The sequence below is a fragment of the Euprymna scolopes genome, chromosome 39 (genome assembly GCF_053919585.1).
Source record: "Euprymna scolopes isolate OS-2025 chromosome 39, ASM5391958v1, whole genome shotgun sequence".
Classification (NCBI taxonomy): Eukaryota; Metazoa; Mollusca; class Cephalopoda; order Sepiida; family Sepiolidae; genus Euprymna; species Euprymna scolopes.
The window spans coordinates 78,115,235-78,142,075 of record NC_136520.1 but is presented as its reverse complement, the minus strand read 5'-3'; the positions used below and the strand labels follow the sequence as shown (position 1 = coordinate 78,142,075).

At 33.7% G+C, this 26,841-nt stretch overlaps 1 long non-coding RNA gene across 2 annotated transcripts in view; it reads left to right on the top strand.

Annotated features, from left to right (window-relative positions):
• Nucleotides 1-26,841, top strand: part of LOC145263887 (uncharacterized) — a 1,009,224-nt gene that overhangs the window by 767,557 nt on the left and 214,826 nt on the right. For both annotated transcript variants that reach the window (XR_013864613.1, XR_013864614.1), the window contains exon 4: nt 789-912. This is a non-coding gene — a long non-coding RNA (uncharacterized LOC145263887). The remainder of the gene's footprint in view (nt 1-788; nt 913-26,841) is intronic.

The following is a 26,841-nucleotide window of genomic DNA, read 5'->3' as shown; positions in this document are numbered from 1 at the left end:
CAATATCCTGAAGTTAGTAATGGTGATGATAATAGCGACAGCTCCCATTCTCTTGAATCTAATGTAAATAACTAAGAACACTCTGATGAAGCAATATCATGGGATAATGCAGAAAAGTCTATGGAGACGGTTATAAAATTTCTAGAAACCAGTCCTTACTTTAGTGACAACTATGTTTTGCAAGCAATGTCACTCTGAAGAGATATAATCATAAAGAAGCTACAGAACCAAGAAACTGTAGATTTTCGTGATCGCTTACGGAATACAATGGCAGCGCCCGAGAGCTCAATCGATGAAAATAGAAACTGCAATGAGACTCATTCAATGAATAAATTAAAAAAAAAACTGTATTTTACATAAATGTAGGATTTCTGTAGATGATAACTTAGGTAATAAATACCTAACAAGTAAGAGTATATGTAATTTATTTTCAATGTTTTTGCTCCTGGTAATAATATTCAACACTTCTTACTTGCAATATATCGTAAACTCAACTTAATATATACTTGAAGTATCATATAGCAATGAATTTCATTTACTATTTCTCATTTCTTAGAAAATTAAAGTTAACTGCAGCACATTTTTTATCACGAAACTTGAACAGCATCCTCTAATTTGAACTAATTGGTTTCAATCATATCCAAAGCAGGCCAGATGATTTCTTGGCCAAAACGTGGTGACACAACAAAAAACTATGGATTTATTACTGAGAATACAGTCACGAGACTCAACATTCCTAACCCGTCGTGGTTTACCACTAATTTTTTTTGTGTTTCTTTTTTTTTCAGATTAATTGGAGTCAGCTGGACCCAGTTACGCTTAATAAGAGTTCCTACTTCTTTAGAGTTACTTCTCCCACAGGATTGTTACATTTTGTGCCAAGAAATCCTGAATTAATCCTATGAAAATAAGGTAAGATACAACTTTATTATTGATTTTCAATATACAATGATTTTTAGCAATCATTTCAACAGCCGACATATAAAAATACATACACTGCATAACCAAACTACAAAAAATGCAATATTCAATCGACTTTTAATATTGTGCACGTTTGCTGTATTTTCTTTTATAATTCTGCTTCTATATATGTTGTGGTGCGAATTGTGAGTACGGTTCACGTATATTTAAGCTAAGCCATAAGGGGCTAAGAGTCAGATTGCTAAAATTTAGCGGTTTATTTGTTAACGCAGTAAACAATAGATTCTATCCGACACGGACTACTATTATTGTACCTAACGGTATAATTATATTCAATATTTTATATCTGTTTATTATTTACTCACTTCAGTATAGCTTTTAAAAATAGAGACTTAGACACTGAAGAAAATGAATCCTAGATGGGTAAATTTGCTGATGCGATCACGCTCTATAACAGACATGAGGGGAAAATAATGTACAAATATTCAAGGCAATGAGAAAAAACATTTTCAAGCGATCCCTATTCTTATTTGCCCCTTTTTTCCTTCGAAAATGTCAAAAAAAGCGCGCGTTTCCAACTAAATCCAGCTTCTAACTTACTTATGTAACTCGGATCAAATTCTTTTAAATATCACAGTAGATTTGCGAAATATCTTTCTAAATTCATATCATTAGTTTCGGAATCCATCAGATTTAATCCAAACAACCAGCTTTTTTATCCCCCAACAAAGGTGGGATGGGCCTAGTAATTCACTTCCGCGCCCGTTCGTCCATTTATTTGTTCACATTTTTCTCAATAACCACGCCTTAGATCTTTTTAAAGTTTGCCCAAACATTAGTCATGATAATAGTAAATTTATGCCAGAACGGATTTTTGAGATAACGCTGGTGCTCCACTAAGGACTATAATAGGATTTAAATTGCGCCCAAATCGTTCATCGGTTCATTTATTCGCACTATTCTCAATAACAACTCCTTGAATTTTTTGGAAAGTTTACACAAACATTAGTCATGGTGAAAGTAAATTTTTGCGAGAACGGATTTACCAGGATAACTCTGGTTGTCCCACTAGGCGACATTTTATAGTGTAAAATTGCCCTTAAATCGTCCATCCGTTCATTTATTCGCACTATTCTCAATAACAACGCATTAGAATTTTTTTTTTTAATTTTGCACAAACATTTGACATGGGGAAAATAAAGTTTTCACTCGTGGAGGTGGACTCCACATGCTGGGTTTGTTCTTACTTTTGAAGCAGGTTCTTTAACTAAAATTCCCCGAAATGAGAAATCTATTTAATCAATAAATATATTCTCTTACAGATGATATTTTTCTGGATATAGGTTGGTTAGGATTGGTTGTTTTTGTTTTACGGCATATCAACCCTTTTCGGGTTATTTAATGCAGAATACAAAGATTTTGAAGTTAAATTTTTTTAATAGAATATATTTGTTGTTTTCACGTCGGTTTCTATTTAACCCATAGTTGGGACCCTAACAGGTACTACTACTCCGGGTCAGAGTGGACCTGGGAGCAATGGCAATTAAAGAGTGGCTCTACACTCCCCAAAGCTCACAAGCTGGGGCCTCACCACTGGATATAGTTTAAGATCATATCCAAGACCCCCATTGAGAGACTTTTACCCTCTGCAGGGGGTAGTTGGCGAATTCTAATGCCCCACCGACAGGACCTTGGATATATCAAAAAATTAGGGTTTGTTTTTTGACAACAAAGAAGCCAATAAATTACAAGAAATATGAATTTACTAATATTTCTATGATTCTATTTTTTAATATAGAACTAACTCAAATGAGATTAGTTAATAAGTATTAATAAATAATCGGAAAGTAATATTGTGACACATAGTTCAACACAAAGAATAAAATCGCATTGTAAGACAGAAACTTTCATTTAATCTTTTCAGTTTAGCGTCGATTGGCAGATAATGTTCTTTTATTTGCTATGTTTCTTTCGAATGTTCCATTTTTTACGTAACGTTTCGCTGACTTCTTTCTTTGGTGAAAAACCGCTATAGTTGAAATTGCTACCATTTCCTTTATCACGCCATTACAACATATTAATTATTATAGTTATATTTAAAAAAAAAAATATGGCTACATCATCATGAGGTCACTCTCATATTCTTGTCCAGGGTTGCAACATTTGCATTTTTTTAAGCTAATTTAGCGAATTTGTTTAATTTGGAAGTAGGTTGGTCTTCAGAAATCTGTATTTGGCTTTTTTTCAATACGCGACGTATGGACCAACTAAGAAAAGAGTAATGAAAATATTATAAAGGTTAAATTTTTACATGTAAAGTTTATTATTCTGGTATATCATTTAGCCATCAAATTAATTATTATTATGATATATCGTTTAGCTATCAAATTAATTATTATTATGATATATCGTTTAGCCATCAAATTAATTATTATTATGATATATCGTTTAGCCATCAACTTAATTATTATTATGATATATCGTTTAGCCATCAAATTAATTATTATTACGATATATCGTTTAGCTATCAAATTAATTATTATGATATATCGTTTAGCCATCAAATTAAGTATTATTATGATATATTGTTTAGCCATCAAATTAATTATTATTATGATATATCGTTTAGCCATCAAATTAATTATTACACATTATTATAAAATTATAACTAAATTTGCTAAACTAATGTTGTTATAATCTCAATTATAAAATAATAAGATGTTAATATTTAAGCAATGACAGAAACCTTATGAGACAATCCTCACACTACAGTGAAATCGATGGTAACATTAAATGCTACTAAGATTGAACTTCTTTCTTTTTATAACTACAAAAAATCTTCTCAACCGCTGATTGCTATGATAAATAACTAGGGCTATGACAACAGCATATTCTTTTCATTCTTTTGACTCTCAAGTATATATCTGACTCAGACACAGTTAATCAACCGAGAACCACATTACTCTATATAAAAGCATATAAGCTATCATCGGATACGCACTCAAGAGTCAAAACAATGAAAAGAATATGCTGTTGTCACAGCTCTATAAATAACACCCAACATCAGAGGCCATCATAAACCCCTCGAATTTGAACAAATACAATAAGTACATTCGCGTTGGGCTATCTTTCCCGTGCTAGAAAATTATCCCTACTATGTTCCTGATAAAATCCCCTACATCAAAGTGCCAATGTGCCTTGTTTGGGGTGAACATGTAATTTTAAAAAATACTAAAGAGTACCTATATCATTACAAAGTCACAATTCATGCATGAACTAATGTTTCCATATCATCGTTAGTGCATCTACCACTATTCTTTCATTTTTAGCCATCGGGTCTATAAAAATAAATTTAAATCTAAAATCGAAACATCCATTCCATCGCCGCAATGTTGCATCCCTGTGCCTATTTTACAAGTATTTAAGTAGAATGTGTTCTGATGAACAATCAACACTTGTGCCCCCTCGACGAACCTATTACCGACAAGCAACAAAATTATACTTCTTCACTATTAATGTCCCCCAGATGACGAAAAACAGTTTCTGCTTTCAGACTGCTAGACTTTGGAATTCCCTTTCTGTTGCCTGCTTCTTTAGCTGCACGAACCTGCAGAAATTTAAATGTAATGTGAATAGACATCTCGCTGTTCAACTTTCCGGAGTATCCTGTCAGACACGATTCCTTACGTTCCAGGTCGTAATATGCTTTCTTTACGGTGAATACTAGCAATTTTTAAAGGAGGTTAACTGCATCAAATAGTTACTATATTCGCAACACATGATATGAAAAACATATATAAAACGTTTTTTTTTTCTTAATCGAAGACTTGCAACAGATTAATCAGATTTGAATCGTTTTAGCAGGAAAATGAAGAAGAGATAAAACATCTTTCCATAAAACATCTATTATATAAACGGCAGTTGTATGTGTGTATATTTATATGCCCATCTGAAAATCTAAAACTATTAACCAAAGACCCACAGTGTTTATATGTACTTGATCGGCATTACTCCCGATGTATAATATATAAAGATGAAGCGAAATTATTCATTCTTTGGATGTTCTTTTTATCTGTAAAATGTTATTAAAGTGCGCAATGTCCTTGACAGAGAAGTCAGTAACCAAAAAAGTGCTTAATATCATGGATAGAGCATTACGCTGCATAGCCACAACAACACCAATATTTTTTATACTATGTTATACAAGAAACTCTACTTACTTAATATAGAAAGTGACATCTAAAAGTGTCTAATATCCTAGGTAGAGCAGTTCTTACATTTTTGTTGCAATTTTATAAGCACAATAATTTATATAAAATAAATGCTTATTAGATAGGTCTGAAGCCAAAACAACGCGTTATTACAAAATAAATAGATATTTATTTTGTTTGAAATTTATATTAAAATTCATAGTAGTTTATGTTTTTTTTTTGTTTTTTGTTTTTTTGTTTTTCTTGTGGATTGAAATCATCACTTTCATAGTTGTTGTTGTTCACAATGTTTCGGCCAATTCATTCTATAGCCTTCTTCAGGTAAGTGACCATGACGGGATAGGAATGCTGAGTCTTGTAATTTATGCCCAGTAATTACTGCCTTCCATAATTGTTGTCTCACCAGGTTTTTGGCCAATTAATCCTCTGGCCTGCTTTGGATAGGATTGAAACCGCTATCTTCAGAAAATGCTCACGTGGAACCGCACTACTTCTTGTTCTTCTCTTGCTTCTTCTTTTTCTTCTTCTTCTTCTTCTTCGTCTTCGTCATTTGCTTCTTCTTCGTCCTCTTCTTCTTCTTCTTCTTATTTTTCTTCTTCTCCTCCTCCTCCGCCTCCTTCTTATTTTGCTTCTTCTTTAGCTTGTTTTCCTTCTTCTTTTTCTTCTTCTTCTGTTTCTTTAGCTTCTTCTTCGTAGTCCTCTTCTTCTTCTTCACGCATTCCTATTATCCCCACTTGACTACATATTTAAAATTACATTCTTCTATTTTTTATTCTTTCTTTTTTTTCTTGGCTTTTTTTTTTAATTCTTCTTTTTTCTCTCCTTTCCCTTGATAAATCACTCGGTGATGCATGTAAATTCGAAACATATGGTGTTTTCACGAAGAATTCAAAAACAGGGTTGGAAGGTAAAAGAAAGTTTGTTAAGCGCCTGATCAATACCGTCATCTCTCCCCCACCTTTTTATTTTTTTATCCTCTCGCTTAAATTCTCTCATTCACCCACCCCCTCTTTCTCTCTCTCTTTATCAATCTCTCCATCTCCTTCTTCTTTTCGTCATACGACTCGCCTACTTTGGCGCTAAAATCTTCCCTGTTTGCGCATGTTTCTCCCTCTTCCTTTCTCTATCTCTCCTCTCTCTCTCTCTCTCTCTCTCTCTCTCTCTCTCTCTCTTTATTGCCTGATCAATCTACCCTCCTCTATCTATCTTCCTATTTTCTTTTCTAATTGATTACATTTAACGTCACGACATAGAAAGAAATAAAATGTTCTTTAAAAAAAGATTACACGTATGGCAACCAATCGATATTCGATGACAAAAGTCAGATCACTAAGTTGCAAAAAAATTTTTTTATCTAATTTATTTATTTCAGTCTACTTCTTGCTTGAATGTTTTTGTTTTTTGTTTTCTCTTTTTATTTATTTCTTCAATTTTTTTTTTTTTACATTTTCGCGCTTAACTGCGTTTTACGCGATATATTCAACTGAAAATCTGTGATTAAACTGCGACAGATTTAATAGTTTCCAACATTGGTCCGAATGTCAAGAGAAAGAAATCGAATATGTAAGAATGTTTTATACTCTTTGTCATCCCAAACAAGGAACGTCATGAGCTGCTATCTGGGATCGTCTAACACTAAGCTATGGGGAGTTGAGCAGCGAATTATTCATAGTACATTAAAACATCTAGAAATCATAACAGTAAATGGGTGGGATTGTGTTGCTTGTCGACATATTCGTGGAGTTCAATAGTCGTATTTCTGGGGACCAGGGGGCGTTTACAAAGTACAGAAAGTCAGAAACAGAATTTAACGAAAACTGATGGAGTGCTTACACTTGTTTGCAATAATTCATAATAATGAAGCCCCCAGCAAAGTATAGCATATCCTCTCATTTCTCTCTCTCTCTCTCTCTCTCTCTCTATATATATATATATATATATATATATATATATATATATATATATATATATATATATACTAGTATTTCAGTCCGGCGTTGCCCTTGTGTTTCGATGTGTATGCTGAGCAAAAAACAAAAGTGGTAGTAGGAAGGCAGGCTCGAACCCGTACCGCAAAGGAGGAAAAGAACGGGGTAAAACCTAACGTTTTTGCTGTTACGATCACCGCCAAACCGGAAGCGAATTTTTTTTTAAATCAAGGCTAGACAATCTAAAGGAGAGGATGACGTTCAAAAATATCGGTGAAAAAAGTGACTCCTCCCTGTAGAAAAGTGCCTAGTTGAAGGGGAAGATATTAATGTTTTTAACCAATTTTTCGATATTTGTCGTATGAAAGGTCGAACTTTAATACGATACTGATCTTAGTAAAATCGGTCGCCTCTATTGAAAGTTTAACGCAGACATGCAAACAGACATTTATATATTGGTAACTAAAAGTTTTCCACCCAAACTGATGAAAAAGCTTGCCCTATCTCTGAATACCCTTTATGTAAAATTTCAAATATTTAGACCAGAAATTGTCTGAGTAATTTGGAAGAGACCGCAGAGGTCAAATTTATTTAAAACTTTGACCCCTATTATGACCCCTTAAAATTGACTGTTTTTTGCTCAAATCAAGTTAGTAAGTTAGATCCATGTCCAAGGAACGTATATCTAAAATTTCAAGTGCGTAGACCCAAAATTGTCGGAGGAGTTTGGTAGAGTTCTCAAAGGTCAAATCGTTGAACTTTGACCCCTTAATCGCCAAATTTCTGGCCAAAAACCGATCACATCGATATTCCCAAATCTCAGTACCTTGTATATCAAATTTCGAGTCAGTAGACTAAAAATTGACAGAGTTATTGCGTAGGGAAATGTACACAGACACACACACAGACACAGACACACACACAGGCACCTTCACTTTTATATATATATATATATATAGATTTATTTATTTATAACATTAATATATATAGATATATCTGCGTATTTATATTTATACAAATACATGTGTATGTTAAATTATGAATATTCCTATGGAGGATTGCGATTACACTAGTTAGTGTTAATCTTTACAAGGTTCGAACACACACAGACACACACACACACACGTTCACTTATATATATATATATATATATATATATATATATATATATATATATATATATATATATACTAGCAAAAGTACCCGTCGTTGACTGGGTTCAGAAACACCTACAAAAAATGGACTCTGATTTATGAAAGTATGATATGTTATGAAAAGGAAGGGTTGTAAAGAGATAGCTTCGAATTTGTGGGTATCAAAACCAACGCAAAATATGATGAAAGTAAAAATAAAATAGATAAACCCCATAATTTATTATACCATACCTGTTCACACTGAAACACTTATCACAATATTTTGTGGATCTATATTAAAAAACCTTGTTAAACTTTGTGACATATTTCATTCTATGGAGGTCAGGCGCGAACGAACACCCGATAATTTTATTATACCATATTTCTTCAAACTGAAACATAATTATCAAAGTATACTTACGGAGATAGATATGAAAAGTCTTTATTAAAGTTTGTCCCTATTTCCTTTCTACGGAGGCCAGGCGCGAACGCACACCCCACACTTTAATTATACCATCCCTATTTAAGTTAAAACATACTTATCAAAGTATTATTATGTATATCTATATCAAAAACACTTGTAAACATTGTTTTAAATTTTTTAATTTTTTATTATATAATTTGTGAACCAGGCGCGAACGCAGACCCCACAATTTTAATGAACCACCGTTCTGCCAGATCAAACATACCCATTCCTGTGTCTCGATACATCTTCTATCATTATATGCAATCAGTTTATTAAAATAGTCGACCATATAAGAGCCTATTCCTGATCAGATGCACACACACACATTCAGCTTTATATATATATATATATATATATATATATATATATATATTACTACTTCATTTACTTACATAAATTAATATACGAAAGTATAAATTTATGCGAAAACTTTAAGTATTTACTTCAACAGTGCTAAATACGTAGATAGAGCTAGTTAGTAAGTTATAAAATGTATATGGCGATTAAGCTACACTGGATATTCTGCGTTTCATCCACTCCAGGATTCTTCAGCCTGAAGGATCCTTACTACATATATATATGTGTGTGTGTGTGTGTGTGTGTGTGTGTGTGTGTGTGTGTGTGTGTGTGTGTGTGTGTGTATCTTTTGGCGGCAAATCATTATGCAAGCGCGTCTGATTGAACACGAAAGAGTTACTCTTTTTTCCGATCTTTCTGGATATCTTTTCAATTTGCCGAGCGGTCTTTTTAATTTCAGCTGATATATATATATATATATATATATATATATATATATATATATATATATATATATATATATATAATGGCGCCCAAAAGTTCTTGTTCGGTCATATTCGTTTCAAGCGCTTTCTATCGATGCTTTCGATTAACATCAGGAGCGATTGTGTTATCTTTTTTTTCTTTTCCTTTGAGGATTGGTATATTTATAAGTTTTTTTTTATTAGTTATGAAAGTGGGTGCAGAAGGGTTTCGGTCGAATTATTTTAATTTTATTTTTTAAATTTCAATTTTCTTATTTATATATATATATATATATATATATATATATATATATATATATAAACAAAAATAATTTTTTTAAATTGAGATAGAGAATTAAGATTAATATTATGAACTCGCAGTAATTCGATTTCAAATTTGCATTTATAAATAAATTTATTCCATTTACTGCTGAGATATTTTCTGCGTCTCTGTTCATACTTGCGATCTCACGATTTGAACCCCACTATTTGAGAAAGAGGATTTTTCTCGAAATATATTAGAGAACACTCTCACACACAGTACTTCATTGTGTAGAAGTTTGGCTTTTAAAATAAGCCTTATTATGGACCAAATATATATATATATATATATATATATATATATATATATATATTTGTATGCATATATAAGTGTGTGTGTTTAAACATGTCAATTGTTTTTGTCTTTCTTAGTCCACGTCGCATTTATTGCATTGTGATAGCCGCCTAACACTTACCTTTATATATATATACTAGCAGATGTACTCAACGTTGCCCAATATTAAATGAAACGTTTTATTCGTTTACAAAAATGAATTAAAATAAACTGAAAGAAACTGAGACATGTGCATGCGAGTATTATGTTATTTCTAAATAGTTTACTTCATGTAAATAAAAAAAATAAAACTCGAGCAGAGATCGAAACCAAAACCTTAAGGTAGTGATCAAAGAACGATAACCATTCTGACAGCTTAACACGATCTTTAAAAAAGTATTTTCAAACCTACTTATTCTTTACATAAATTAGCTGTTATGTGACTGATTCGCGCAATTGTCAAACAGTTGACAAACATAAAAATCCGAATACTAATTTTTCAATTTTGACTCTTTAGCAGCTTTTTTTTCTGGATAGAAAACCAATTAAAACATTTTCCACATATCTGAATACCCTTTATACCAAATTTCAAGTCTGTAGATCAAACATACGTTGGGTATATAGATTGAGAATTGTTCTCATACACACACACACACACATACATACATTATCATTTTTATAAATTGTCTCACGTCTAGCCCGGTTATAAAATGCGCAAAAAATTTATATTTTAATTAATACAGAACCTGAGACATAAGCATGCGAGTATTATGGGTTTTTTTTTCAAAACCGTTCACTTATTGTAAGTAAAAACAATAATACACTAGCTAAGATCGTAACCCAAACTTTAAGACGGCGAATCAAGTAAGATAACCATTAGACCAACTTGACACATTCATTAAAAGTTATTTACCAACTACTTCTTCTTAACATAAGTAATCTGTAAAGTGAGCTATTCAGGTATGCGCATTCGTGAAACAGTTATTAAACAGATAAATATCCGATCACTCCTATGTACTAATTTTTCAATTTAGAAGCCATTTTTCTTGGATAGAAACCCGATTAAACTATTTTCTACATGTCTGGATATCCTATATATTAGAATCCCGGGATACGGTATTAAAAATTAGTAACAAAATACAGTACAGTATATAATATGTATATAATCTTATAATATAAGCATATATATTATCATATAATACTCATGTATATAATCAAATAACATAAAAAATAACAGCGTAAGGCGTGGCAAATACCGTAACCAGGAGCGAAAAATATAGTATTCTACATCATAACATTAAAAAACGTATCCTAGGGCCACCGAATCCCGGGGTTTTTACTATTTCGAGTCTGTAGATCAAAAATTTGTTGAGTTATATGTTGAGAAATGTCCTCACACATATTCTCATATATATATATATATATATATATATATATATATATATATATATATTTATATATATATATATATATTTATATATATATATTTATATTTATATATATATATATATATATATATATATATATATATATATATATATATATATATATAGTAATTTATAAAATATATATGGCGATTAAGCTACACTGAATATTCGGCGTTTCATCCACTCTAGGATTCCTCAGACTTATGCGTGAATTTAGTTAGCCAATCAGCTTTCTAGTATCCACCGCGCCCCTTCCTATCAGCCAATGGGCATGCATTTTATCGAACAAAGGATCTCTTTTAAAACTAGATTAGTGGTTTAAGGCAGACATAAATATATATATATACATACATACATATATATATAATTTTTAGACTCTGAGAGATTATATATAATTATTTCCACAGCCCAGAGTACGCCGCAGCCCACAAGAGGCATGCCAGCCAACGAACCGGAAGTCCAAAACTTTAGTCCATAATTATTTCCACGACCTGCTTTTCCGGTTCGTTGTCTGGCATGGCTCTTGTGGGCTGCGGCGTTCTTTGGGCTGTGGAAATAATTATATATAATCTTTCACATTCTGAAAATTGGCTCGTTAGGTTAGCTCTGCTGGCTGGCGTCGTCCTTTCGAGTTCAAAATCCCTACTTGTGAGATATCGGCTTGGGGTTCAGTTGGTTGGATGACCACATCCCTTGTTAAGATGAAGTAGATCTATTCCACAGCTTGATTTCGACGCGGTTTGCTTGATCTGTGTTGGTTAATAGAATTTCTTATGTGCGTGGCGTTTGGTCAGTTAGTAGAGTGCTTACCTCCCATGCACGAGGCTCGGGTTTCAAATCCCGGGTGCGGGCATTTCTGACTGATGAGCCCAAATGAGGGCGAAACTCGAGTCTTAGACTTCCGGTTCGTTGGCTGGCATGGCTCTAATGGGTTGCGGCGTTCTCTGGGCTGCGGCGTTGTTTCGGCCGTGGAAATAATTATATATATATATATATATATATATATATATATATATATATATATATATATATGTGTGTGTGTGTGTGTGTGTGTGTGTGTGTGTGTGTATATAATAGGACAACAAGAGAATGAAATGAAGACACAAAACTATATATAGATAGATATAGAGTGGATCATTTATTGAATAATGGAATACAGGCAAAATTTTGTGGAATTGGCCTTCATCTTTTCTCCTTTAATTAAAGCTATATATATATATATATATATATATATATATATATATATATATATATATATATATATATATATATATATATAGTCTTGGAAGTTTTTAACCTTTAAAACTATACAAAAAATATTTTTTATCATTTGTTAAAAAAAACATTTAGTCAGTCAGTCATTTAATCACCTGCAATCACTGCATCAACTCGCTCTTGAATTTACTATAATACTAATAATTTATTTTTTAAGGGATCATCAGTTGTTTACCATGAAACACTGTTTCGGTGATTTAATATATCGCATTTCACACACACTTTCTCGTTCTCTGGGTGGCATGCCCAATAAGTTCAATATATCACTAGATAAAACAAAGTCTATTTGCTCGGAAAAAAAACGAGCAAAGTGCCATCTCTTTCATCACATGACGTGAAATTACCGAAAACTGATGCAATGTTTGTGTATCTAGAGTTCCTTCATTTAGAAACTAAAATTTCACATCAAAAACGAATCACAAAACAACCTATTCCTAACCCTGAACGGGCTCTTAGTGTTTTTTTTTTTTTTTTTTTTTTAGTTTTTTTTTTTAGTTTTTCTTTGTTTTGTTTTGCTTTTGTTTTTTTGTGGTTTTGTTTTCACGAATCGCTGGCCAATTTGTAAAGTTTCGGAGAAAACTTTACGTTTTTTTTTGTTGTTTTTTTGCTTTTTTTTTTTGTCTTTTTTATTTTCTTTGTTTTCTTTATTGAAAATGGTGTCCAATGCTAAAAACTTGAGCAAACAGTTAAAAAGTAAGAAAAATAAACATAAGTTCTGTCGAAAACAATCGTCGTATTGTACGAAGTGACTTAAATACGTTTCCAGATGTTTTTCGTACGGACACTTTTATTAATAGTACACACATGAAACTTTAATCGTCTTCGAAGTAATCTTCTCCGGATGCAATAGTCTTATATCATTCCCACAACTTTTGGAAGGAACCATGGAAGTGTTGTTTTGGTGTGAGCCTGACAATGCCTATTTCATCTCCTCAATTGTCTCATAATGCCAACCGCTAAAGTTTTCCTTGAGCTTAAGGAATAGTGAAAAGTCACAGGGAGCAATGTCTGGACATTATGGAGGGTGAGGAACTGTCTTGATGCCCATCTTCATCAAATAGTCCGTGATAAGGACAGGTTTTATGCACTGCACTTTTGGGACAAATCTCGTGCGAATTATCCGCATCTTCAGTTCATTGCGAATAATTTTGACCGGAGTTCCAACATTGACATCAAAATGTGGACTTATTTTCCCCCGACGATCCTTATCCATGAAATTCATTATTTGGCCAATTAACTCTGGTGTTCTGACTTTTTTACTCCTTCCACATCATCATTCACCGACTCCCTGCCTCCATTGAATCTCTAATGTCACTCAAAAACTGATGCTCGATTCATGCAAGATTGACCAAAAGCAGTCTAAAGCATTCCATAGATTATGTGGCAATGTTACCAAGTTTAAATAGAATCTTATTGCATATCGTTTCTCTAAAATGTCCTCACGTCCATATTGCAATAGAGGTTCATTTGAACCTGAAATTATAAAAATCAGGCAGTCATCTCATAAGATGTATAGCAATAATTTTTTTGAAATTCACATGTGCTAAGCAGGATTTAGTAGGATGCATTTCAATTCCGCCTGCAGCTATTCTATTTGAACCTGAAATCATAGAAATTGGCCAGTCATCTCATAAGATGTACAGCAATAACATACTGAATTTTCAGAAGTCTTGAACAGTTTTAAATGGCTGTACAAAAAAAATAATGGAAACTTATTGATGGCGCTTCGTAATTTCATTGAAATAAAACATGTATTCGTGTTGTTTGCAAATTGTTATATCTCATAGGATTAGCGAATCTCTTGACAAAGGCTTCCTCTCTAGGGCTATTGCTCTTGACATATCAAAGGGCTTCGATATGGCATAAGGGCCTACTTCACAAGATTTCCAGCTACGGTATAACTGGAAATGTTTTCTCGATCATAAAATAATTTCTCTCCGATAGGCTCATAAGAGTAGTAGTTGATGGGCAGAAATCAGAGGTCATCAATATTAACGCTGCAGTCCATCAGGGATCCATCTTAGGCCCAACTCTCTTCCTGATCTACATCAATGATCTCCCTAAACACATACTTAAATCATTCGTTGACATCTATGCTGATGACACGACCATCTATGGCAACACATCAAAGGCCGTAAATGACAAGGTTCTCTCTAATTCGTTTTCCTCTGATCTTGAGCGCGTGGTACAGTCGGGGAGGAGGTGGCTCGTTACTTTTAATGCATGTAAAACCAAGCTCCTATCTTTACATCATCAACGCTCTGATCCCCATTTAGCATCAATTGATATAGGTGGCTCTCGTCTAGGGGAAGCTCCATATTTTGATAAGTTTCTGGGCTTGACTTTTACCCCTGATCTGAAATGGAATACGTACATCAAGTCTGTTGCCAAGATCGCTGGAAAAAGGGTACAATCCTTCTACCGCTCCAGAAGATATCTCAACACTGATGCAATTCTCTATCTATATAAAAGCCAAGTACGTCCAAGGATGAAGTACTGCTACCACATCTGGACAGGAGCTGCTAAAAGCAGTCTATCCTGCCTTGACAGAGTACAAAATAGGCTTCGTGGCCTAGTGGGTGATACCTTTTTCTCTTCCCTGCAACCTCTCTCCCACAGGACAGGCGTTGCGAGCCTGTCTCTGAATATCTTCAAGTCCAATGTGAACAAATTCCTGATGAACCGCCTCCTTAAGTAAGACACTTTATCAAATCTCCAACACTATCGCACTGTACATACAATAACCCTTATCCCCGAGTGGTTCCGGGCTTTGATAAGTGGTGACTACCTTGTAAAAAAAAATAATGACGTAATGATTTAGAAAGCCGTTTTTAACATTGGAGGGTTTGCTTTTTATATAATCTATACTTTCATATAATTTCATAAACAAAATATACCGTTAAAATTAAATTTAACTGTAAAATCATTTCTAAAAAAAAAATGATCGTCTGTAAACTGCGCAACTATCGAATAAATATTATTGTTGTTAAGGAAAATATACAATGAAAAGCGATGCAATTAACTAATAAGAAATGGGGCTGAGCCGACGAAGTAGCGAGCGAGATCCGATCAATTTTCAACAAACGGTATCCCTACGCACTTTTGATAAGCAGTGAAAACATTCACCGGATGTTGGTTTCCTGTTAAGAGTTATCTATCCTGACGCCCACACAACTGACGTCATCAAAAATTCAATTGTTTTGTTTCAAATTATTTAGTGGATATTAATTAACGATTTATTTTGCAGTATATCAACTCGTTGTGCTTATACTCGAATCGGGTTTGATACAGTTAAAATATCTCTCAGACCGACACGCCGTCCGGCACCGTCGAAAAGGAACAAAGGATATTTTTTTTTAATGCGACTCGGTTTTTTGTTTTATTTTTTTAACACAAGTCGTTTATTATCGCTTTTCTTTCTCCCTGTCTCGACACAAAATTTAAAAGACTCTTCCTGCGGGACCACACGTCCATTTCCCCCAGTGGGTTTCCTTTCTACTTCACGACACGCTGATTGTAGACAGCCATTTCTCGTCTTTAACTTAAAATGTCCATCTTTTTCAACCATACTTTTTCTTCTCCTAAACATGTAGTGTCTTTTCTGTATTTTAATCTTTTCGTTTGCACGCCAGTGTAACTCTCTGTCGCTTGCCTGTTTCCCACCTGACTACAACTTGGACGTTTTCAAGTCCAACATAAACAAACTCCTGACAAACAACCCCCTTAAATAAGACACTCTAACTAAACACCCAATACTAATGATTACTACAATACTATCTCATTGATTACTGTACACGCAATAACCCTTATCCCTGAGTGGCCTTCGGGCCTTGATGAGTGGTGAACCCCATGTAACAAATAAAAAACTCGTGCACACTTCTTAATTTGCATATATCTTTTTTCCGGCCTTTGCTGGTAATATCCTCGCAAGCCAGCTCTTACAACTCCTGGTGATATCTTCCCCCGCGCTCATACGCGCCCTGTTAATGTTGATTTCATGCAAAATTCATTATCTATGCTGAAATTATCTTAAAATATTCATAGGGCGAATCTGTTGAAATTCCACGGCGCTTTTTACATTATTTATTCTAACAATTGTTAAATAAATTCGCATTAACGTCTCAAAAGAGATCTTCAGTTATGCATTGTCCTCATTGCCGATTTCAGGTTTCGCATCATATCGTCTCAAACATCAACACTGACCTAACTCTGGACGGGATAGGTTGTATTCTTGAGAACTATCAGATACCTGTGCTGTGGACAAATAATCGTTTTAATTTTTAGGGGTTGACTTCCGAACCCCTAAGTGAACTATTACAAGATATACTTTCTGATCAATATATATAATTCTTAGAGAGAAAAACGAAAGATAACTATAATTGTTAGATAGTAACTTTGTGTAGATGTTTAGAATACGACTATAACTTTTTGTTTATTTTTGTAACATTGAGGTAAAAAATTAACTCGTAAATATTTGTTTTCTTCCTTCGTGAAAATAGCGGCTTGTCAATAGAAACTATAGCAATGCTAAACCTCAAATTATTTCTGCTCAATATATATATATATATATATATATATATATATATATATATATATATATTATGTATTTAAAACTGTACAGAACGTCAGAAAAACATTGGTACCGTCGGTTTCAAGCTTAACATAAGGGGGACCAGTTAAGGGTAAATAATGTTAGGCTCTCGTCAGCCATATTGTTTTCTGTTCAGTTCTGTTTCAGAAAACAATATGGCTGGCGAGAGCCTAACATTATTTAACATTAACTGATCCCCTTGTTTTAGGCTTGAAACCGACGGTATCAATGTTTTTTCTGACCTTCTATACAGTATTAAATAAATAAATATTAAGTTCTTATATTGACATTTTTTCTTTGTAATCGAGCTGTTGGAATTCTTTCCCATAAAAACAGTAAACATATATATGTGTGTGTGTGTGTGTGTGTGTGTGTGTGTGTGTGTGTGTATTTTTACAGTTCAATTCACAATTTTTGAAAACATATTTTATTTTCTCATAACAGTATATGTTACAGATGTTTCGTTAGAAATTTTTAACAAACAGTAAAAATATGTTATTACATCTGTAACATATATTCTTATGAGAAAAAAAGACGTGTTTTCATAAATTGTGAACTGAACTTTAAAAATACATACATATGATTTGAATATAATTGAGCTTCAGACAAATGTAGTATATTCGGAACTGTACTATTTATATTATACTATATTATTGTCTATTCTGCTATAACTAAATACATGACTCTTAGAATATTTACAAGAAAAACCATATATATATATATATATATATATATATATATATATATATAATTTTTTAAATGTAAGTAAATCGCGATATATCAAAATAGTCGTGTGAGATGGATGAGCAGTAAGGGGTTTAAGCACATTACCGGGGGGGTCGATTTCGAATCTCGCTAGATTCAGCCACTCTGATGAGTCGTAGACGACGAAACATGTGTCAGTGGATAATTATATTTAAATAAATGATATATATGCCGCTCCCCATGTGGGGGTACCAAATTGGTTAAAGGGAAAATGATTCCCAACTCGCATTTGGGTAAAAATGCACTTTCGTAAATAATTAAATTAATTCAAAAACGTATCGCAAAAACAAAAACAAACACCGCTATTGGATACTTTATCCTTCACCAGACTATCCATTCACGTGAAATCACCTTTTTATTCACCCTATTCCCCCCGCTTCATTTTTTGTTATCAAGTAAGATCTATGACTTACTTGTAGTTTCGTCAAATACTTTTGCAAGCAAAATCCGATCCCGCATTGTGCTAAATCCTACACTCTGATGAGAAGGAAAATATTTCTTCGAAACTCTGCGGATTAACGACTATCCACTTATTTAGTGTTTCCTTTTTTAAAATTAAATATGTTTTTAACTCTTTTTCAAAGTGTTTTAACATGTTTTATTAACTATTTGTTCTTACATATACGTATACATATATATATATATATATATATATATATGTATATATATATATATATACATATAAGAATAAAAACAGAATGCGTATAGATTTATTTGTTTATTCATTATAGATGTTACATCAATTAGGTTTATTGTTGTTTTTTTACGGCAGATCGACCCTTTTTAGGTTATTTAATTCGAAATCCAGTGATTTTGAAGAAAAATGATTTTATAGAATATATTTGGTGTTTTTTTCAAGTCGATTTCTATTTAACCAATAGTTGCGACTCTAACAGGTACTACCACTCAGTATCAGAGTGGACCTGTGAGCAATGCCAATTAAAGGGTGGCTCCACACTCCCTAAAGCCCGCAAGCTGGGGCATCACCATTTGATATTGTTTTTAGGACCACATCAATTAGGGGTGAAGGATAAGTAGACTCTTTATACTTCGGTATTTCGAAGTCTAATGCTTCTCATCATATTAGATATGCTGCGTCTAGCGATAACGACATTAAGAGATGAGAGAAAAATAAAAATACATTGAAACTCCAATTACATGTAACATCCCTATTAAATAAACGGCTTAATCTATATACATTAATATATATTTTATATTGTCGTTATTTTTTATTATTATTCATATGCTGTATAAGCTTCAAAATAATTTGTTGAACATTGCATTATTCCGATAATTTTTTTTATTAATCTATCTTACCTTTTAACTCCCCTATATATATATATATATATATATATATATATATATATATATATATATATATATAGCATAATCACGTTGACACACCGGTTTCCCTCACATCACCGAAGTTAAGCAAAGTTGAGCCTGGCTTGTACCAGATGGGTGACCATTTGGAAATTCTAGGCGCTGTATGTGCTTGCCGCTTATATCGGCATTGTTTCCAGTCGTTCTGAACCTCCTCTTGACACTGGCATTCAACAATGTCGTTCTACTAATTATAAAATAAAAACAAATACATAAACAAATACTCTAATCTATATATATAAAAGCGAAAATGTGTGTATGTATGTATGTTTGTATGTATGTGTGTTTGCGTGTCTGCAAAAAACTTTCGACAGAGAACAAAAATTCACAAACTCGGTATCATATTGAAGCTCCATCCTTCGCACGAAAAATATCCAAAAATTGGCCAAAAACGTTAATTTTTTCACCCCGAAATCGACAATTTTTTACGGGGGGGGGGAACAAAAACCGTCCTCTCATGACGACGACCGGTTCTACACATGCGTCAGATGACGTCATGACCTGATTTCGTTAAAATAGTTGAAGAACTGACTGAATTTTATGTACTGCGCGTTAGCTCAGTTGGTTAGAGCGTTGAATCATTATATAAACGTTTTGGGTTCGAATCGTGGTGTGAGATGGTTTTTTTTTCGATTTTTTAAATATAAATATTGAATTAGTGTTATTTAAGCCATTTTTCATGCAACGTTCGTTTTTCTGTTTTTCGTTTTTTATTTCGCTTATTCTTAGGTTTTCATTAACACCCCCGACTGACCACACACACCCAAAAACATCCGGGTACACACCGATTTTTTAAATTTTAATATCGAAGCCATTTTCACGTGTTTTCTTTTTTTTGTTGTTTTAGTTTTAAAGTTCGTTTTTCTGTTATCTTTTTTGTTTTTTCGATTTTTACATTTAACATCGTTCGTTTGCCTTACGTTAGTTTTTTTGTGGGTTTTTTTTTTAGATGTTTTGATTACCCCCCCCCCACCGCCCTGGTACGTTTTTCTGTTTTCTTTTTTTACTTCGCTTATTCTTAAGTTTTCATTAACAACCACACAAACACCTACAAACACTCGGGCAATGCCGAGTACGTCCCCCCCGCTAGTATAAGATAAATAATAAATAAATAACGAAATTAAAGCCAAGTCATCTCCGATCACTAAGACCTGAAAGAAAATCCTCGCTAAAACCACAAAGAAGCAGATGGGCTACAGTAAATGAGAGTGTGACTAACTAAGAATCTGATTGAGTAACTAGCAACCCCAGTACCACGGGGTATATAAAAACACAAAGCAGCATCAATGTCATACAATAGCCTGACGAATCCTCACAATGATGAAACACGGGAAATTCTGTGTAGCTTAATTGCCACATATATTTTTTAAAGTACTATATATACATATAAGGCATATGTATACATGCATACGTATAAAAGTAACCTTTCCTGTGTGCGCGCGGAATGGTCTCTACCAAACTACTGTATCAGTTTTTAAACTATAGGATAAAACTTGATATGTAGAGGATTTGGGTCTGTAAAACATATTCATTTTTTAGTCGGTAAATATAGCTGCTAAATAGAAAGATGTAGGGAAAATGGAACTCTGCTATGCGCATGCGCAAATATGCATTCATAGGTCAAAGTCTTTTAATTTTTAAAGTTTTGATATTCACTTTTCATTAGCTTAAATGGTAACAAATAACGCTGGAGTGCTAAATGTTTTGGTTTTGATTCTAGCTGATGGTACCCAAGTCCCATTGCTTTAATCACTATTATATGTTGGTCGAATGAATCATTGTCCTAAAAGTTTCAAGATTTACTTCAAAACCGTGGTTTTATAAATAAATGGGCAGTTAAAAATGATCTGTTTTCCAACACTTAATACTTACTGGAAGAGACTTATTATTTATCATTCTACTGTTCCGGTAAATATCTCATTTCAGATGCAATCCTATACTTTTCTTTACATGGAAGTCACCACTTATCAAGGCCCGGAAGCCACTCGAGAGTTATTGCGTGTACAGTATCGTAGTAATCGTTAGTAATGGAGATTTGATAAAGTGTCTTATTTAAGGGAGCGGTTTATCAGGAATTTGTTTATGTTGGACTTGAAGACATCCAAGTTGTAGTCAGGTGGGAAACAGGCAAACGGAAGAGAGTTCCACAGGCGTGCACTTCTAGGAAAAAAGCTTTGTTCATGGAATCTACGTTTTGATTTAGGCACAGATAAAGAATCGGGAAAATTATTGACAGTGGTTTCAGCTAGCCGTGTATAAGAAAAGAATCAAGGACGTCCTAGAATTAAGTACTGCTAATACACTTGGACAGAGGCTGCTCAGAATACCCTATCCTGTCTTAATAAAGTTCAAAACCGGCTTCGAAATCTAGTAGGTGATGCTCCTTTCTCTTATCTGCAATCTTTTTCATACAGAAGAGATGCTGCTTGTCTGTTTCTGCTTTATCGTTAATCTTATGGCAAGTGCTCATCTGAGCGTCAATCTATTGTCTCCCTTGCTTGCCTTTCACAAGATTGCTCTTCTAGCTAAAACCACTATCAACAATTTCTCCCACTCTCTATCTGTGCCTAAATGTAAACAGATTCCACGAACAAAGCTTCATTCCTAGAACTGTCTATGGAACTCTGTTCTGCTAACTTGTTGTCTAGGTTACTACAATATGGCCGTCTTCAAGTCCAATGTAAACAAGTAATTGTTGAGTCGTCCCCGTAAATAATCAAATCAGACCATTACATTTTCACCTCAAACAAGAAACAGTGCAACTTCGATGTAGGGGCTAAGTTGCAGGGATACTATGTATGGAGGTGCAGCAAGATGTTTGTTCACATTACACTTGAATTTCTGCATGTCAATACAGTTGGGGAAGCTGGAACTCGAAAGGGAATTGCAAAGTTTAGCAGATCTGGGAAAGAAATTATTAAAGTTGTAGGCATTCTTACATCTACGGATCGCTACTGTGTAGGGGTGGAACTTTGCTGCTTGTCGGGTTTGATGGGAGTATTTATGTCGACAAGGTACAAGTGCTTGTAATTCGTCAGAGCACTCACCATTCAAATACTTCAACAGAGGGTGAAGCTTAGATGACAATTCAGGACCTATCAGGTTGATGGCTTTTTTTTAACCCTGTCAAGAAGTGAGAGACTAGTAGCAGATGGGCCAGCCTAAATGTGACAACAGTATTGCATACATGAACGAATGGTGGCCTTATAGAGGTACTGGATATTTTTACTTTTTTCGCAGCAGCCTTTGCAATGCCCTCAATTTATCTGTTCCGGCTCATGTTCCATGTGAACGTTAAACGGAGGAGTTTGAACGAAGTACTTTCAGGTAAAATATCTTTACCTAGCTATTGGTGATGGAGAAGGTTTCTTGTAATTATGTCAGGAAACAAGCTTAGTCTTGACAGTATTGGATGTGACCATCCATTTTTGTCCCCATTTCACTACAGATTGGAGGCCTACCTCTAGTAATTCTACCATTTCCTTAGATATGTGTTCATTAGTTTTCCTGTAATAGAGCATGGTGTCATCAGCATATGCACCCATCTCAGAGAAATTTTATCAGGGAGGTCATTCATTAATATCAGGAATAATAAAGGTCCAAGGATCGACCCTTGAGGTACTCCTACAAATATATCATATTGTTTAGATGTACAACCGTCGAGGACAACCTGGATTCTTCTTTTATTGAGTAAAGGTTGAGTTATGTAACGTATTCGTCCAGTGATACCGTATGATCTGATTTTCCTGAGAAGACCATCGTGCTAAAAAACGGTTAAAAGCCTTAGATATGATCTAGGGCTGCTGGCCTCTCCCTCCCCTCTCCTCTTATTAGTAACGATTACTATGCTGGTGTACTTTTCCCTCATAACTTTTATCCTCGAGTGGCTTCTGGGCCTTAATAAGTACTCTCTTGTAAAACATATGTGTGTATATATATATATATATATATATATATATATGTGTTCGTGTCTGTATTTGGTACTATTTTTTATTAAAACTGTATATTAATTTTTTATAATGCCCATTGAGTCATTTGTAGAGATGAAAAGACCTGTTGCCACTTGATCCATCGTCACATGAATGATTCTGCGTTGTCAACTTAATCAACAAAATGAACAAAACGTATTTAAAAGATATGAAACTTTTGAATGTCGTAAAACACATCTAATTACATTTTTTGAGTCTCTAATACTTAAATCTGTCGCAGAAATACGAAATCCAGACGTCGCACAATTAAAAAAAATATTGATCCAACTCGTCTTAGAATATTCTTAACAATAAACTTCCCACGCGATGTGCTTCCGTCTTTGTTGAATCTATTTGCAGAGTTTTTTTTTTTTTCTACAATTGGATTTTCGATTTTCACGTAGGCTTTTCCTCATCTTCTCCATCTTCTTTATCTTCTTTATCATTTAGGCGTGAACTTGCATCGCTTTTTCCCCCGCGAGGAGATTTGAAAGGGAAAGCCTGTCATTTGCAAGTGTATCGTTCGGATAACGTCACAGTTTTCTGTTTTTAATTTCGTATCGATTGACATAATCCAATCGATATGAAAATTAAACAATCGCTCGAAATTCAACCAACTTCTTAACGTACCCAGACATAGATAAATATAGATACATTCAATCACCAACCCACACAAAAATATATATGTATATGCATGTGGGGGGTGTACCGTGCCGAGTTGTAGAAATGTCCAGGTTGGTAACTGGGGGCGCAGTAATTCGTTAAGACATGCATGTAGGAGAAGGAAACTCTTATATAAAAACCTGCGGTCTACTGTCCTGTGGCAGTCATCTGCACCGACAAAGGTGAGCAGTAAAACTAACAAGCAAGACGTTTAACTTTATGATTTTACGGATTTCTATGGTCCTCCATCACTTTGTGCCCTTCATCAATTGAGCGAAAAGAAAAAAAAACTCAGGCTGTGTCTGTTTCTGTCACTGATGAGTTTTCGATGGATTTCCATCATTCAACGAAACACGTGTAAGGTGTTCTATACTACAATAAAATAATATGAGTGTGATATAGATTTATCTTGGATGTGAAATGTTTACTTCCGATATATATATATATATATATATATATATATATATATATATATATATATATGACTACTTCATTTAATCACATAAATTAATATACGAAAGTATAATTGTATGCGTCAACATCAAGTATTTACTTCGACAGTGCTCAATACCTAGGTAGAGCTAGGTAGTAAGTTATAAAAATATATATGGCAATTAAGCTACACAGAATATTCCGCGTTTCATCAACGCTAGGGTTCGTCAGGCTTAAATCTTAGCCTGACAAATCCTAGCGTGGATGAAACGCGGAATATTCTGTGTAGCTTTATTGCCATGATATATTTGTATAACTTACTATATATATATATATATATATATATATATATATATATATATATATATTCGAATTGCATTTATCTGCAAAAATCTAATTAATTTGCATATTCTTTTGAACATTTATTTCAGTTAATTTTTTATTAGTAGCGCTATGAAAACAGAATATTCTTTTCATGTTTTTGCCCCCCGTGTATTTATCCGACACAGTTAGACACAGTTAATCACTCGAGAAAACATCACTCAATATAAAAGCATATAGGATATTAATGGATACACACTAGGGATTTCAAACAATGAAAAGAATATGCTGTTGTACTAGCCCTAGTTATTAGTTTTTTTCCTGTTTCCTCATGGGATGATCATCTTTAGTTAACTACTATGTGTAATTATATTCATGCAGATATGTTACATGATTTATAACTGCGTACGTAAAAGGTTATTGTAAACACAAAACTCTTTCTATATATATATTTATGCATGCATATATATATTCCTTTTTAAAATTTTGCCTACCAAACTACTCTGTTAGTGGTCTGTAGACATGAAATTCAATATATAGATTATTCGAACCCATGCGAAACTTTATATTTGTGTTTTAGTCAGGGAAAATTGATACAAAAATCTGAAAATTAAATAAATTAAATTTGCCAGGAGAAGGTCGAATGACGGCATTACGAATATGTAAGCATAACGTAAGAGCTATTGGTTCATATTTTAATCTTTAGCGTTGCAGCAAAAATGTTCTCATAGCCTAGGCATTAACGTCAAAGTAAATTGTAAGCTAGTAGTTTTGATTTCGATTCTCAGTGGCGCACACGAGTTATTGTTATTTGACTTTTTAAAATTTACTATATATTGGGTCCAATATAATATAATGAATACGAAATCTGCATTAATCAAAATGTAATATGTAAGCTTATTTTACGACAGGGCAACGCCGGGCAGCCTCTGTGTGTGTGTGGGGGGGGTGTAGATTTTGTGGTCAATAGAAACAAGACTTTCCTAACTTTTGTAGGTTTAAGTTTGGTTCATTTTTTTTATTTTGTTAGGACACTCCTCCTAATATCCGCATCTTGACGAGAAGTCAGTCCTTGCGCAAATACTAAACATTTTAAATTGTCTGCACTGAGGTCTGCAAATTTTAATTCGTCGTATTGTTTATTTACAATTGCTGCGTATTTTGCGAAATCATCTTCATCATCGTTCTGAAAATTCAGACATGACCAACGCATAGGGAATAAAAAGAGTTTCGGGCTAAATAGTTGAGTAAGAGTTTCACCGTCTTGGAGAAAGATAATTCCGACGTTTTACGTTGTAAAATAAAATCCACAAACGTGTTATGCTCGGCCGTCTCTTGTTTCCGTAATAGTAAACGAACCTTTACCTGGTCCGACCACTGTTTGCAGTCGATACTAAAAAATCTTCATACCGACGAAAACAAGCTTCAAATGATTAACCTTTTTTGGGCCCGTATCAGAAATTATCAATCGCACTTAATATTGAGTTTTGTGAAAACGCGGTATTATTATCGGTGGGCGCATTATTTTTATGCCTTGTATAAAGAGCTCTTCCATCTCCTGTTGTTATTGTTGTTCCTTTTCATGTGAGCGTTTCTGGTGTTCAAATAATTGTTGAACGTTGACCATAGTTTTAAATTACAAGCGAATTTCTTTTCCCATAAAAGAAAATGTATGTTGCGAGAAATATTTAATATTCCCTCCAAGTAAATGTATTCTCATAGCATAAAAAAAATGTTGACCGAAGGGGGAAACCCCAAGAACCGTGTATATATTTTAGTAAGTTAGCTGAAACACTTATCTAATGACGCGAAAAAAAAACACGAATAATTTTAATTTCTTTTTCTTTTGTATTTACGGATGCGCCTAGATATCGTGAGAGTGCCAAGCAAAGGGAAAAGAAAAATATGAAAATATTCTTACTTTCCATGAGTTAGCAATTCAAACTTTTATGTTCACGCACTTATTTTGTTTTTGCGAGTTCCTATTTTCCCCTCAGTGTT